The sequence below is a fragment of the Chiloscyllium plagiosum genome, unplaced genomic scaffold (assembly GCF_037043375.1).
Source record: "Chiloscyllium plagiosum isolate Xiang-an unplaced genomic scaffold, Cpla_swu_hap1 HiC_scaffold_8, whole genome shotgun sequence".
Taxonomy (NCBI): Eukaryota; Metazoa; Chordata; class Chondrichthyes; order Orectolobiformes; family Hemiscylliidae; genus Chiloscyllium; species Chiloscyllium plagiosum.
Window position 1 is genome coordinate 86,214,491 of NW_028270146.1, and position 14,731 is coordinate 86,229,221.

The 14,731-nt window shown below is 43.4% G+C and overlaps 1 protein-coding gene and 1 long non-coding RNA gene across 5 annotated transcripts in view; one reads left to right on the plus strand and one right to left on the minus strand.

Moving 5' to 3' along the window:
- The window catches only part of LOC148149434 (uncharacterized), a 65,014-nt gene extending 57,929 nt beyond the window's left edge, over positions 1-7,085 (minus strand). The window contains exons 1-2 of the long non-coding RNA XR_015757963.1: positions 6,466-7,085; positions 4,685-4,857 (exon numbers count right to left, since the gene is read on the minus strand). This is a non-coding gene — a long non-coding RNA (uncharacterized LOC148149434). The remainder of the gene's footprint in view (positions 1-4,684; positions 4,858-6,465) is intronic.
- The window catches only part of smoc1 (SPARC related modular calcium binding 1), a 246,871-nt gene that overhangs the window by 90,203 nt on the left and 141,937 nt on the right, over positions 1-14,731 (plus strand). The gene's annotated exons all lie outside the window — the stretch shown is intronic.

Below are 14,731 nucleotides of genomic sequence, written 5' to 3' on the forward strand. Positions count from 1 at the left end.
TTGATGCCGACCAGATATCCTAAACTGACCTAGTCCCATTTGCCAGCATTGAGCCCATATCCCTTTAAACTGTTTGTATTCATATACCAATCGGGATGCTTTTAGGTACCAGCCTCCACCACCTCCTCTGTCAGCTCATTCCATACACGTACCACCCTGTGCATGAAAAAGTTACCCCTTAGGTCTCTTTTAAATCTTTCCCCTCACACCTTAAACCTACTCCCTCTAGTTTTGTACTCCCCTACCCTAGGAAAAATATGTTGACCATTCACCCTATTCATGCCCCTCATGATTTTATAATTAAGTGTATCGGTCCTGCCCTGATTTGCCTTACCAAAATGTAACACCTCACATTTATCTACATTAAACTCCATCTGCCATTCCTCAACCTATTGGCACACCTGATTAAGGTCCCATTTTACTCTGAAATAACCTCTTTTCTTGTCCACTACACCATTGATTTTGGTGTCATCTGCAAACTTACTAACCATTCCTCTATATTCACAATATCCTCTATATCCCCTCCCCCCACCTTGTCTCAGCCGAATCCCTCCAGCCCGGCACCGCCTTCCTGACCTGCAGTCTTCTTCTTGACCTCTCCGCCTCCATCCTACTCCGACCTATCACCCTCACCTTGACCTCTTTCCACCTATCACATTTCCAACGCCCCTCCTCCAAGTCCCTCCTCCCTACCTTTTATCTTCTCCTGCTGAACACTCTCTGCTCATTCCTGAAGAAGGGCCTGTGCCCGAAACGTCGAATCTCCTGTTCCCTGGATGCTGCCTGACCTGCTGTGCTGTTCCAGCAATAAAGTTTCAACTCTATATTCACAACCAAATCATTTATATAAATGATGAAAAGCAGTGAACCCAATACTGATCCTTGTGGCACACCGCTGGTCACAAGCCTCCAGTCTGAAAAACAGCCCTTCACCACTCCCTCTGTCTCCTTCCTTCAAGCCCACTGTGAATCCAGTTGGCTTGCTCCTTCTGAGTCCCATGCAATCTAACCTTACTAATCAGTCTACTGTGCGGAACCTTGTTGAACACATTGCTTTAGTCCATACAGATTACTTCTATCTTTATTAATGTTCGTTGTCACGTCTTCAAGTTAATAAGACATGATTTCTCATGCACAAAGTCATGTTAACTGTTTGCAATCAAAATAGTTTCCAAATGCACATAAATCATGTTCCTGAGAACCCCGTTCATCAACTTGGTCTGTAGTTCCCTGGCTTTTTCTTAGCACCCTTCTTAAAGAGTGGCACCACGTTAGCCAACCTCCATTCTTCCGGTACCTCACCTGTGGCTATCAATGATACAAAAATCTCAGCAAGGGGCCCAGCAATCACTTCCCTAGCTTCCCACAGAGTTCTGGGAAATATGTGCTCAGATCCTAGGGATTTATCTACCCTTATGCGTTTTACGTCCTCATCTAAATTGGACAAATTATATTGGCAACAGTGGCCTCCGTGAGACGTTCATAGAATTCAATCAAGATAGTTTCTTAGAGCAGAATGTTCTGGAACCATCCAGTAATCCCTTACCAGACTTGTTATTGCGTAATGTGACAGGCTTAATTGATGACAACAGGATCAAGTTCAGAGTGAGTTAGCTCAGGTGGCTGGTTTGCAATGCAGCATGATACCAACAGTGTGGGATCAATTCCCATACCACCTGAGGATACCACGAAGAACTTGTCATCTGAACCTCTCCCATTGCCTGACGCCTGGTGATCTTAAAGTTAAATCACCCAAATTTTCTCTCTCTCTCACTCTCTCTCTCTTTTTAATGAGAGAACAGCCCTATTGTCTGGTAAGACTTTGGTGACTTTACTGTTAAAGGCATCTGTAGGGAGCAATCACAATACGTTTGAATTCTATTTCCAGTTTGAAAGGGAGAACAATGGGTCTCAGACCAGGATATTCTAAACTTGAATAAGGACAATTATGTGGGCGTGAAAATGGAGTTAACTGAAGTGGAGTAGGACATTAGACGAAAAGATAGGCCAGTAGGGAAGCATTTAAAGGGATATTTCAGGATAGTCTGAACACTTCTAATATAACAAAAAATTCCAAGTGAAGGACCTAGCATCTGTGGTTAACTGAAGAAATTAAGGAAAGCGTGGAGATCTATGGGAAAAGCATATACTTCTGCTAAGCTGAGTGTCAGGTCAGAATGTAACCAACGGTAAAGAATGACGAAGAGGTTAATCAGGTCAAATAAAGAAGCAGGAGAGGAAGCTATTTCTTATTTGTGGGATGTGGGTGTTTTTGGTTGGGTCAGCATTTTATTGCCCTTGAGAAGCTGCCGGTTGAGCTGCCTACTTGAAGCACTGCAATTCAGGTGCTGTTACACACAATGCCATTAGGAAAGGAAGTTCCAGGATTTTGACCCAGTGACACTGAAGCTACGGTGATATATTTCCAAGTCAGTATAGTGAGTGGCATGGAGGGGAACATGCAGCTGATGCTGTTTCCATGTATCTGCTGCCCTCATCCTTCTAGATGGTAGTAGTCATAAGTTTGGAGAGGGCTACCTAAGGATTGTAGAAATGGGAAAACAGCACGTGTTTCTATATTTTTGAACTAGCGTAAGTTTCTATACTTATCTAAAAATGGAAAAATGTAGGTAAGATGGGTGTTGGCTCCCGAGAGGGTATGAATGTATTACTTTTAACAGATAATTAAGAAGTGATAGATGAAATTATTAAATGCTTTCTTTCTTCACAAAATGGAATACTAAAATCATTCCAATAATTGCTATAAATCAGGAGGTTGAAGGAAGAGGGGAACTTACTGAAATTATATTCACTAGGGAAGTGGTATTGAATAAAATTAAGGAATTATGGATTAATAAATCTTCGGGTTCTGATGGATTTCAACCATGAACTTAAATCAGGTAGTAGATGCGTCAGTTTAAATTTCCCAAACTTCATTACATTCTGGAAAAATAACATCTGACTGGAAATGAGCAAATGTAATTCATCTATTCAAGAAGGGAGGGAGACTGAAAGCAAGAATGTTTAGGCCAATAAGCTTGATGTGCTTGTCGAATCAATCATCAAAGAGTTTACAAGTAGGCACTTGGAAAAAACTGAAAGTAATCAGAAAGTGTCAATATGGCTTTGTGAAGGAGAAATCATATTTAACCAGTTTGGTGTAATTCCATGAAGGAGTAACATTCGCTTTGGTTCATTGATGAAGCATACTTTGACTTTCAAAATGCATTTGACAGTGGGCTACATAGATAGTTACTGCACCAAGCAAGAGTTCATTGTACAGCCGGTTACAAACTGACTGGATAGCAGATTGGTTGCCCGACAAGATGCCTGGCTCTTTTTTAGACTGGCAGGATGTGATCTAGGGAGTCCCACAGGGACTTCTTTGGCCGCAGTGGCTCAGTGGTTAACACTGCTGCCTCACAGTGCCAGGCACCTGGGTTCAATTCTCACCTCGGGTGACTGTCAGTGTGGAGTTTGCATGTTCTCCCTTTGTCTGCGTAGGTTTCCTCTGGGTGCTCTGGTTTCCTCCCACAGTCCAAACATGTGCAGGTTAGGTGGATTGGCTATGCTAAATTACCCATATTGTTCAGGGATGTGTAGGTTAGGTGCATTAGTCCGTGGAAATTTAGGGGAATGGGACTGGGAGGGTTGCTCTTTGGAGGGTCCATGTGGACTTGTTGGGCCAAAATGGCCTGTTTCCACACTGTAGGGATTCTATGATTAGATGAGGGAAGCAAAGGCAAGTGAGCTCAATTCAGAGGCTGTACAAAGCTCGATGGGAAAGTTATGTTGTAAGGATGACAGAATAAATGCCGATTAGGCTGATAGATTAAGTGAATGGGCAAAAATCTGGCAGATGGAGCATATCTTGTGAAATTGTTCATTTTGGCAGGAAAAATACAAAAGCAGAATAATATTCAAACTGAGAATGACTGCAGAATTTCAAGGTGCTGATAGATCTAGATGTACGGGCCCTTGAGTCTCAAAAGTTAGCATACATAGTTAAAAGGTAAAAAAGTGTAACAATGAAGGCTAATTATTTAACATTAAAGGAATTTAACGAAAAGTAAGAAGGTTATTCAGTTCAACAGGGTAATGGAGAGATCACAGAGTTGTACCTAATGGAAACAGATCGTAAATGTAACTGTAACTGCATCGACCACTTAACATCTCAAAGGATGTAACTGCGTGGAGACAGATCAGAGAAGATTTTACAGTATTGATGCCAGGGTTGTGTTATGAGGAAAGGTTTGACGGGCTGAGCTTGTTTTCTCTAGAATTTAAAAGAGAGAGAGGTGATTTGATGACGTGTGTACAATATGGAACAGTCTTGACAAGGTGGATGTGGAAAGGATGATTCCTCTTGTGGGTGACTCCAGAGCTAGGGGACACTGATTTAAAATTAGGAGTTGCCCCTTTTAGGGCAGAGATGAGGGGAAAGTCTTTCTCTGAGAGTTGTGCGACTCTGTTCAGAAGGCAGGGTTGCAGAAGGTGGAGGTGGTTAAATCCTCATTGTCCAGAAAATTAAAGGGTATCTGGGGGGTAGCTATCTATGACTTGCACGATGCACTGCAAAAGTTCACCCAAGATCCTCAGACAGCTCCTTCCAATCCCATGACCACTTCCACCTAGAAGGACAAGAGCAGTAGATACTTGGGAACACCACTACCCAGCCACTCACCATCCTGACTTGGAAATATATCGCCATTCCTTCGTTGTCGCTGGGTCAACATCTTGGAGCTGCCTCCTGAATGGCATTGTGGGTCAACCCCACAGCAAGAGGTTCAAGAAGGTGGTGTCAAGGGCAAATAGGGACTGGCAATAAATGCTGGCTCAGCCAGCGACACCCATATCCTGCAAAAACAAAGAAGAGAAAAAGCTGGGTACGTGGAATTCATACATTACAAATCACCGTGACCTCACTGAATGATGGAGCGGCCTTGAAAGATAGAATGGCTCTCCGTTTGCTCCTACTTTGTATGTTTGTACATTCATAAAGCACTTTGAACTGGGGATCCACCAAGCCTGCTTTGTGGGTAAGGACCTGATGATTCATGAGCACTGCATCAGTTTCATTGGAATTGGGCAGCGTGCAGTCCTGCTGTTTGCATTCAGCTGACTCAGATTGTGACATGGCACTGTGTGTTTGCCTCACTGCTCACTGCCTGGTTGGGGGGGGGGGGGTTGATCAACCAGCATTTTACTTCATTCATTCATGGGATGAGGGCACTGCTGGCTCAGCCAGAATTTATTGCCCATCCCTAATTTCAAATCTAATGTTGATCTCACTTTTGTTCACCTCTTGTGCAGCCATAACCTTGTATGCCTCGTTCTGTCTAAACACCTTGTGATCTGTATGTCCTTGTATCTTATGACCTGCCTGTACTGCAAAACTTTTCACTGTAGTTTAGATTAGATGGATCCCCTACAGTATGGAAACAGGCCATTCGGCCCAAATCCACACCAACCCTCCAAAAAGTAACCCACCCAGACCCATTCCTCTACATTTACCGCATGACTAATGTACCTAACACTGTGGGCAATCTGGCATGGCCAATTCACCTGACCTGTACATCTTTGGATTGTGGGAGGAAACCCACGCAGACACGGGGGAGAATGTGCAAACTCTGCACACACAGTCACCCGAGGTTGAGATTGAACCCAGGCCTCTGGCGCTGTGAGGTGACAGTGCTAACTACTGAGCCATTGTGCTTCCCACCCTTGATGCACGTATAAACAATAAATCAAATCATTGGCCAGAGGACAGCTAAGAGTCAACCACATTGCTGTGGGTCTGGAGTTACATGTAGGCCAGACCAGGTAAGGATGGCAGCTTCCCTCCCTAATGGGCTCCAGTGAACCAGATGGATTTTTCCTAACAATCAATTCGTGGTCACCTTTAGACTCTTAATTCGAGCTTTTTATAATTGAATTCAAATTCACCATCTGTAGGATTCGAACCTGGCTCCCCTGAACATTACCAGGGTCTCTGGATCAACAGTCCAGCAATAATACCACTAGGCAATTGCCTCCCCATATATACCTAGCAACGTTGTGCAACTAATTTGTGGCATTATTCTTTTTAAAGACAGTCTGGCCTTCTGAAAGAGATTAGATTACTTACAGTGTGGAAACAGGCCCTTTGGCCCAACAAGTCCACACTGACCTGTCAAAGCGCAACCCACCCAGACCCATTCCCTTACATTTACCCCTGCCCCTAACACTACGGGCAATTTAGCCAGTTCACCTAACCTGCACATTTTTGGATTGTGGGAGGAAAGTGGTGCACCTGGAGAAACCCACGCAGACACGGGGAGAATGTGTAAATTCCACACAGTCCAGTCAGTTGCCTGAGGAGGGAATTGAACCCGGATCTCTGGCACTGTGAGGCAGCAGTGCTACCCACTGTGCCACCGTGCCGCACACAAAGGAACTGCATTTGGTAATGTTACTGAAATTTACCTGGATAGTTTTAACATCAGAGTAGAGAGAAGGTACCACGGGAATGAATGTCTTTTCCTTGCTTTCGCTTGGAATGTTGGCCATCTGAAAGTTAGGAAAACATGACCTAGCAAGGGAGATGTTTTTCAGCTAATCCAGACAGCGGGTCCACTCCGTCAAAGTTGATTTTCGCAGGAGTTTTGACTGACTGCTTATGGAGCTGGCTTCAGGAAGGACAGTAGCAGTTGCTTGATAATCTTCCCATGGAATCCTAACAAGCTGTTACAAACACCCAAATTCCTGTACGGAATAATTGAGCAGTTGCCTTAACCTCATGACCACATTGCAGATCACAGGGTACTCACGAGCAACAACGTAGGCAATCTGCTGGGATTACTTTGAAATATAAGGTTTCATCGAATCTCCATTTGTCCCTTCACAAACTGTTAATTCAATGCTGGCAGGCTGCTCTGGCAATTTTCTAGAAACTGAAGCATACTTTTCTCCGATTCCTCTTGATTCTTTAGTTCTTTTAAGAAACAGAATTTTTTCTTTAAAGAAAGGACTTAATTCTCAGAAAACAGTTCAGTCCAATCCCATGTTGCTATGGGTTTTTATTTACTTAATTGCCAATCATTTTACATGAGGGTTTGTTGAAATATGTCACTCTCTGGCTGCTTTTTAAATCTGCAAGTGATTTACATGAATTGGCAGAGCTCTGAATGATCCTGCAAATGTCAAAGGGTCATTCCGCATGTACCAGGCACATTAGACGGATGATATCTTTTAGTAACATTCACTCCTTTTCTTTCAGATATTTTTAGCCTCTGTGTTTGATCCTCCTCTTTTGAGTGAGCCTGACCATTTGTCCTTGTTTAGTGTTTTAACAGCCAAAGCAAAGCAATTAAAACAGCACTCGTAAATGGTGACACATACAATCTGCATATGCTTGGTACTTGCTGCTACCCTTTAGCTGTGTTACAGTTTTTTCAGGGAGTCTAAGTTGCTGCACACTTCTGATGTAGATGCTGATGATAGTAAAGGCTCCAACTTTCTTTCTATCATGTGGTTGATCAGGAGTGTCTGCCATCCTTAGCACTTGACATCAGTGCGCGTTCACAAGACTGCCCGATTGATACGGAGTTGTTTGGCTGCTTTACGAACGCACCTTCTCCGGCCTTTGGGTCAATCAGCAACAAATGCTGGCCTTGACTACAATCTGACAACTCTTGAAAGAATTAACGGTCAGTTGCTTCGGGCAACCTGATGTGAGGGTCCAGAGAGCACGGGTTAGGTCTTTGTTCGAACATGGAAGGGGCATGCCTGTTTCTCCTTACTCATGTCACGCTGGCACTCATTTGACGTGTAAGCTCAGGGCATTAACCTCCTTGGCCAAGAAATTTGTATTTCTCTGCATATTGACACTGAATTTCCACATTTCAGCAGAGTTACTGCGCAGCAATAAACAAGAGTTTGATTTCATTCCTTCTTATCACCACATCCCTCTACCCCAAACTCTATTTTGACAACTGTATCATGGAATCCCTACAGCATGGAAACAGGCCGTTTGGCCCATTGAGCCCACACCGGCTCTCCAAAGAGCATCCCACCCAGTGAACAGCAGTTCCTATCATTGTCAAAGAGAACACAAGCCCCTGTTGTTACTATAGAGGACAGCAGTCCCTGACTTTTTAAAATTGTAGATAACAGCATTTCCCATGGCTAATCCACCTAGCCTGCAGTTCCTTGGACACTGTGGGCAATTTAGCATGGCCAGTCCATCTAACCTGCACATCTGTGGACTGTGGGAGGAAACCTATGCAGTCATGGGTTGAATGTGCAAACAAGGATGGAATTGAATCTGGGTCCCTGGTGCTGTGAGGCAGCAGTACAAACCACTGAGCCACAATGCCACCCTCAATAGATAAACTGGACTCATTCTTCTATTGATACAACTGAGTTCAGAAGAAACTGGGAACTTGTACCCACAAGACTGTGCACTGAATTATTAAGTGATATAGAGAAATGCAAGTACTCTGTTGGACTTTTGGACTGTTAGATGTGTGAGAATTGGTTTTTGAAGTGACAAAGGCTGAAGCTTTTAATTCCAGCTTGGTTAAGGGGATGGGGAAAGAGAGCGGGGGGGGGGGGGGGGGGGGGCGGGGCTGTGTCCAGGGGTGTAATAAATAACTGAGACAAATTAATTTGCTTTGTTTAACTGAATGGGATTGGTGCTTGAAGTAAAAGTAAATTGGTTGCTTAATCCTGCTGACTCTCCACTCAGTCTTTCCCTTGAAAGGAAAATGTATCAAAGAGCTATTTGCAAACCGTTACAGCCCTAATTAGTTTAAAGTTTGTCTTTTAACACAAGGTGAAGGCGAGAAACACTTCAGTTTGCATGTGTTGGTTAGATAGACCATGTTTGGTGTGTGTGCCTTGTTCATGACTGCATTACTAAAAAAGAACATTGGGGCATGAGAGAAAGTGCAAGAAATATTTATGATGATGATATTGGAGATAAAATGTAATAATTACCAGGAAAGCCTGAATAAGCTGGGGCTCCCTTTGTGAGAAAAGAGAAGTCTGGGTGGGTGACTTAATAGTGGTCATTGAAAGGGGTTTGATCGGGCAGACAGAGTGGGGGAAAACGTATCAACTCATGGGGGAAGTCAGATGGCATCAATGTAAGACAGTCACAAATACATTCAATAAGGGATCAGGAATAACGTCTTTATGCAGAGTGTGATTAAAACAAGTGATGGAGTGGTTGAGGTGAATATCGTAGATGTGTTGAAAGGGAAGCTAAGTATGAAGGAGAAAGGATATGTAGTTAAAGGTGGATGAAGAAATGAGGCAGGAGGCTTCTGTGGAACGTAAACACTGAAGACTGTTTCTTATGTGATTCCATGTAATACTTCATTGTGTGGAGGGAAATGTCACTGCACCTCATGCATCCTGATGAACCTGTTTCCTTTCTGTGGTGCAATGCCCGGTAACAGAGATGGGTGATGGGCAGTGTGGCACATTTCCAAGTGGTGGAAAGTTTTAAGGGGATACCAATCACATCTTCATGATGATGGAGTAAACCTGGTGTGTAACGTTCATCCTATGGCCTGAGATACTATTTTCAGGCTGGTTGCTGGGCTCATTCAGATTGTCATCCAGTCTCCTGACTGATGGTTCTTAATTCTCTCAAACTCTCCCAGACTTGAATGAGAAAAAAGGACATAGTGGTCATCGCTATTCTTGGGTGATTTTGATACAATGTTGACCTCCATAAACCACTATGACCAGGTTCCCAACTTAATTGAGTCCATTTACCATATCCCTCAAAACATTTCCTATTTGTACACCTGTCCAAATATCTTTTAAATGTTGTAACGGTACCTGCATCTAACAGTTCGCTTCAGAAGGGAGATCCGTCTAGTTACCTCCCAGTACCTCAATCATAACATTCAAGAAGTTCAGTGGGATTATATTCAGTTCAAAATTTTTGAGCCGCAAAATGTTTCTGACACTCCCAGTGAGGGTGCTGTCGGCATGGATATGTTGGACCGAAGGGTCTGTTTCCATGCTATATGTGTCCTGCTGGAAAGTACTTCAAGATGAATCTGAGAAATGTTGGGGTGAAACTATAAAATTTTACAGGGAAGTAAAGAAGGCTAAGTAATTTGAAACTAAAATAAATGCTTTCAATAAGACACAATTTTCTCTTGTATCAATGTAGGGGAAGAAGGTTTGACAATTGAAAGAGCCATGGTTTATTGATTACTGGAGACTTCCTTGCCCCATTTCCGATATGTACAAGCTGGTAGGGCCCTCTTATGTTAAAGGTGAATAGACATTGAGTTCTTTCTCCATCAGATGCACTGTTATGATAAAGGAGCTAACTTGCTGCCAATTTGCACACGCAAACCATAAAAAAAATCAATTTACCATTGAACCTTCTGCATCGTTTGGTGGGGAGCTGTTATTCTATTTCTGAACTCCATATGAGAGAGTGCAGACTGATGTCCCAATAGAGATTGGATGATGTGGCGTGATGGTTCCTGTTCAGAGAGCGGCACAGAAGTAAGTGTCATAATTTCATGAGATATAGGAGCAGAATTAGACCATTCGGCCCATTGGGTCTGCTCTGCCATTCGATCATGACTGATATGCTTGTCACCCCCCATTTTCTCTATCATACTTCAACACATTACCAATTAAAAATCTGTCTAACTCCTCCTTAATATACTCACTGCCCCAGCATCCACCACACTTTGGGGGAGCGAATTCCACAGATTCTGTGGCAGAAGTAGTTTCTCCTCGACTCTGTTTTAAATTTGATATCCCTTATCCTAAGACTCTGACCTCTTATCCTAGAGTGCCCCACAAGAGGAAGCATTTGCTCCGTATCTACTTTATCCACACCTTTTATCATCTTGAATATCTCAACTTGATCTCCTCTCATTCTTATAAATTCCAGAGAGTATAGGCCTAAACTGTTCAGTATCTCTTCATACAACAAGCCCCTCACCTCTGGGATCAATCTAGTGAACCTCCTCTGATCTGCCTCCAATGCCACTACATCTTTCCTCAAATAAGTATCAAAACATTCCTTTCTGAATTAGAATGAGGAAGAAAATATATCCCTGAAAGCCAGCTCCACAGGGTGGGGCCTGTTGCTCATATACCTGACGCCACACTCCTGAAGCAACTACTCTTGGAGCTCAGTTGTGGCAGGATATTCCAAGGAGAACAGAGAAGCAATGTTCAGCGTGATTGTCAAAGCATCTCTGCAGAGGTCAAGCATATCAGCCAACTCATGGGAGACCAGGGCTCATGGCTAGCTGAAGAAGGAGAGATTTCTTTGGGAGCGTGCAAAGGTGAAGCCAGGGAAGTGTACAAGCCCCGACCTCCATTCTACTTGAACTTCTGAGCACCACTTGCCCACATGTCTCAGAACTCATCAAGCCGGCAAAAGGAGAAGCTGCAGAAAATCCTCTTTATTGTATTGTTGGTTCAAGGAACCCTGACTTTGTAGATTTCCTTTGAGCTGTGGTGGTGATGATAGTTATAATTTGTCATGTTAATAATCTCTGCAATCTAATCATGAAGAACGTGGGTGCACTAATACTTTGAAGGAATAGACGGTTGAGGTGAAATAACGTGTGACTTGGTGATTGATAAGGAGAGCATTCTTGAGAATGTTCCTTATTGATAGGGTAGGCCGAACTTGCCTTCTGCCTCTGAGTTTCAATTCTGTACCATCCTAGGCTGCTCTCTGCTGGCCCAAAGTAAATTGAGTTGCCCACTTCAAACTAGAAGCAGTACAGAGCTGCCCTGAACGTGGCTAAAATTGGCACTGAGCTCATGCACAGAGGCTGTTAGGGTGATTTGGGAAATGAAAGAATTTGACTTGGTGACTTGTTTTTGGAATGGCCTTAATAATGGGAAGACATGCATTTATGTAATACCTCTCAGGACCTCAGGAATTCTGAACAAGTACTTTTCGGAAACACCTCACATACGGCAGTGTGACGGCAAACTATTGCCCAAGACAGCAGAGAAATCCACTTGCATCTTTCTGGAACAGTGTAATGAGTTCTGATGTGTCCACCAAGAGTGTAGGCAGGACCCTCATTTGCATCTGAATGCTGCCACCCACTCAGCAGTGCAGCATTCCTTACTTCTGGATTTTCGTGTTGAAGTGTCTGAGTGAGATTTGTTGGGTGTTCACTCGAGTGTGAGGGTGCTACCAACACAGCCCCGGTTAACACTACAGGGCACAGCAGAGTATGCAATGTATCCGGCCCGTGCTGCAGTGTTGCTGTGGCTTCCTTTTACATTGCTAACATAACCTGCTCCGCTTTCAGCATGCACCAGTACATATAGTCAAAACTTGTTCCAGAAGTCCTCCGGACACTAATGGTCGCCTTTGACTTTTATCTGACTGTCTGAGATCACAGGTGGAATGATCAGATCAGCCATGATCTTATAAGCCAATGGGCTGAATGGCCTATTTCTGCAACTGCATCTTAGGATCTTTATTGGGATTTGTGGCATGTTTTTAGACTGCGTTTTACGCCAGAGAATGCAAGCGACACTTGCATTTGTTATAAAGACCCTTGAGTGGGTATGGATTCCTGAATCATTGTCCGCGTCTTGCTGCATCCTTTGGTATCTGAGGCTTTGCCAATCGTGAAGCCAGGATGAGGAACAGCAGCTATTTGTTTTCCCTCCTTGCCTAATCCACGCCTCTAAGTTGAATTGCAGTGCCCTGACCACCATCCTGAATGGAAACAACTTGCTTCGGGCTGGAGGCTTTTCTGCTCTGTTTGCATGTGTACTCATGGGATAAGCTGACTCTGGGTTTGTGGGGAGGTAGATGTCGGGAAGCTTATAGGTGAGTGAGGGTGCATTGGACATGATTGCAACACATGTGGTCAGGGGCTGTCGTTCTCTTATCCCTGGCAAGTGCAGTTTTGTGTATGACTCCAGGGCATCACCACCACCAGATTTAGATTTATTGTCACATGTGTATCAAAATTGCAGTGTTTTTTTTGTGTGTTCGACACAAAGTGTCACCACACTCCAGTGCCATCTTGAATATAATGCAAGATTTTACTACAGTAGAGTTCATCTTTCTCTCTTCTTCTTGTTCCTCCTCCGCTGCTCCTCCAGTCGCTGCTCGCCATTGGTCAGAGCCTCTGAAACAGGTTCCTGGGTCTCTGTAATGGCCTCTGGGCTCCCAGTTATAGGCCTACACGGCTGCCATGTCTGAGTTGTAGCCGTGGGCCTGGGTTATATGGGATCCATACGGCTTGAACCCCATCCAATGCTCCTCCGGCCACTGCTGCTGGTTATCCGCCATCCTGTTTGCCAATACTTCCACTTCTTCAGGCACCCATGGCCTAGCTGTGGACCTGGAGCCTTGGCACATCCTGCGAGTCTGGGCCGGGGAAGCCAGCCCCGGGACCTGCTGCCCAACCACGTAGACATTGCTCATCACGCAAGGGGAGACGGTTGCACCATGCTAATGTCTCTGGATGAGTAATCTAGAGATCCAGGCTCATGCTTCGTGTAAATGGTTTCAAATCCCACCACTGCAGCTGATTGAATACCATTGTCATAAAAGTCAATCTGGCTCGATAATGTCCTTTAGGGGAAGAAATCTACTGCCCTGGCCTAGTCTGGCTGACTTGGAAATGCCCTCTGCTACAGCCTGGAATGCTAAATCTGTTTGAGGGCAAGAAATGCCAGTCTTGTCAGCGAGGTCTACATTTTCCCATGAATTACCAGAGGTTCACTGACTGTTTGAAACCATGAACACAAAGGGTGTAATCCTAACATTCCTCTGTTAACAGTTAGTACAAGAAAGGGTTCAAGATTAGTATCTTAAACTTACACAAGAGCGATTAAATATGTGCAAAGCAGAGCTAACTAAAGTGAACTGACAAATTAGGTTAATACAGTGGCAGACATTTAAGAAGATATGTCAAAAAGCACAAATCAATACATTCCAACCAGAAAGAAAAAAATTCCAAAGACATCCTTGATTAACTAATAAGGTTGAAGATAATATCAAACTTCAAGAAAAAGCGTATAATTGTGCAAACATATGCCACTAGTCAAAAGATTGGACAGATTGTAAAGGAATAAACAAAGAATGATCAAAAGATGAGTAAAGAGGGAACAATGTGAGTATGTGAAAAAGCTAGCAAGAAATGTAAAAAGAAATTGGAAGAGTTTCTATAGATTTTGATTTTTAAAGACCAGAGTTAACAAAGTGAATGTTGGTCCCATAGAAAATGAGTTTGGTAATTAATAATGGAAAATAAGGAAGTGGCAAATGAATCGAGCAGATGTTTTGCATTGGTCTTTGTTGTGTACAATTCCAGTAATATCCAAGAAATGGCTATAAATCAGGAAGTGGAAGTGGGTGGAGGAGGAGCTGATAAAATTACAATTACTAGTGAAGCGGTACTGAGAAAATCCTTGGAGCTGTGGGCTGACAAATGCCATGGATTTAATAGACTTCATCCAAGGGTCTTCAAATAAGTGATTTGTGACATGAATGCTTTGGTTAAGCCAAATAAGTGCTTTGGTTTTAAATTTCCAAAATTTTCCATATGCAGGAAAGTTTCAATTAGATTAGAAAATAGTGATTGCAACTACATTACTTAAAACAGGAGGGAGACAGAAGGAACCTACAGGCTAATTAGCTTAACAACTGTTGTAGAGAGGATGTGAGAAGCTATTATTAAAGTCACATAGAATCCCTACAGTGTGGAAACAGACCATT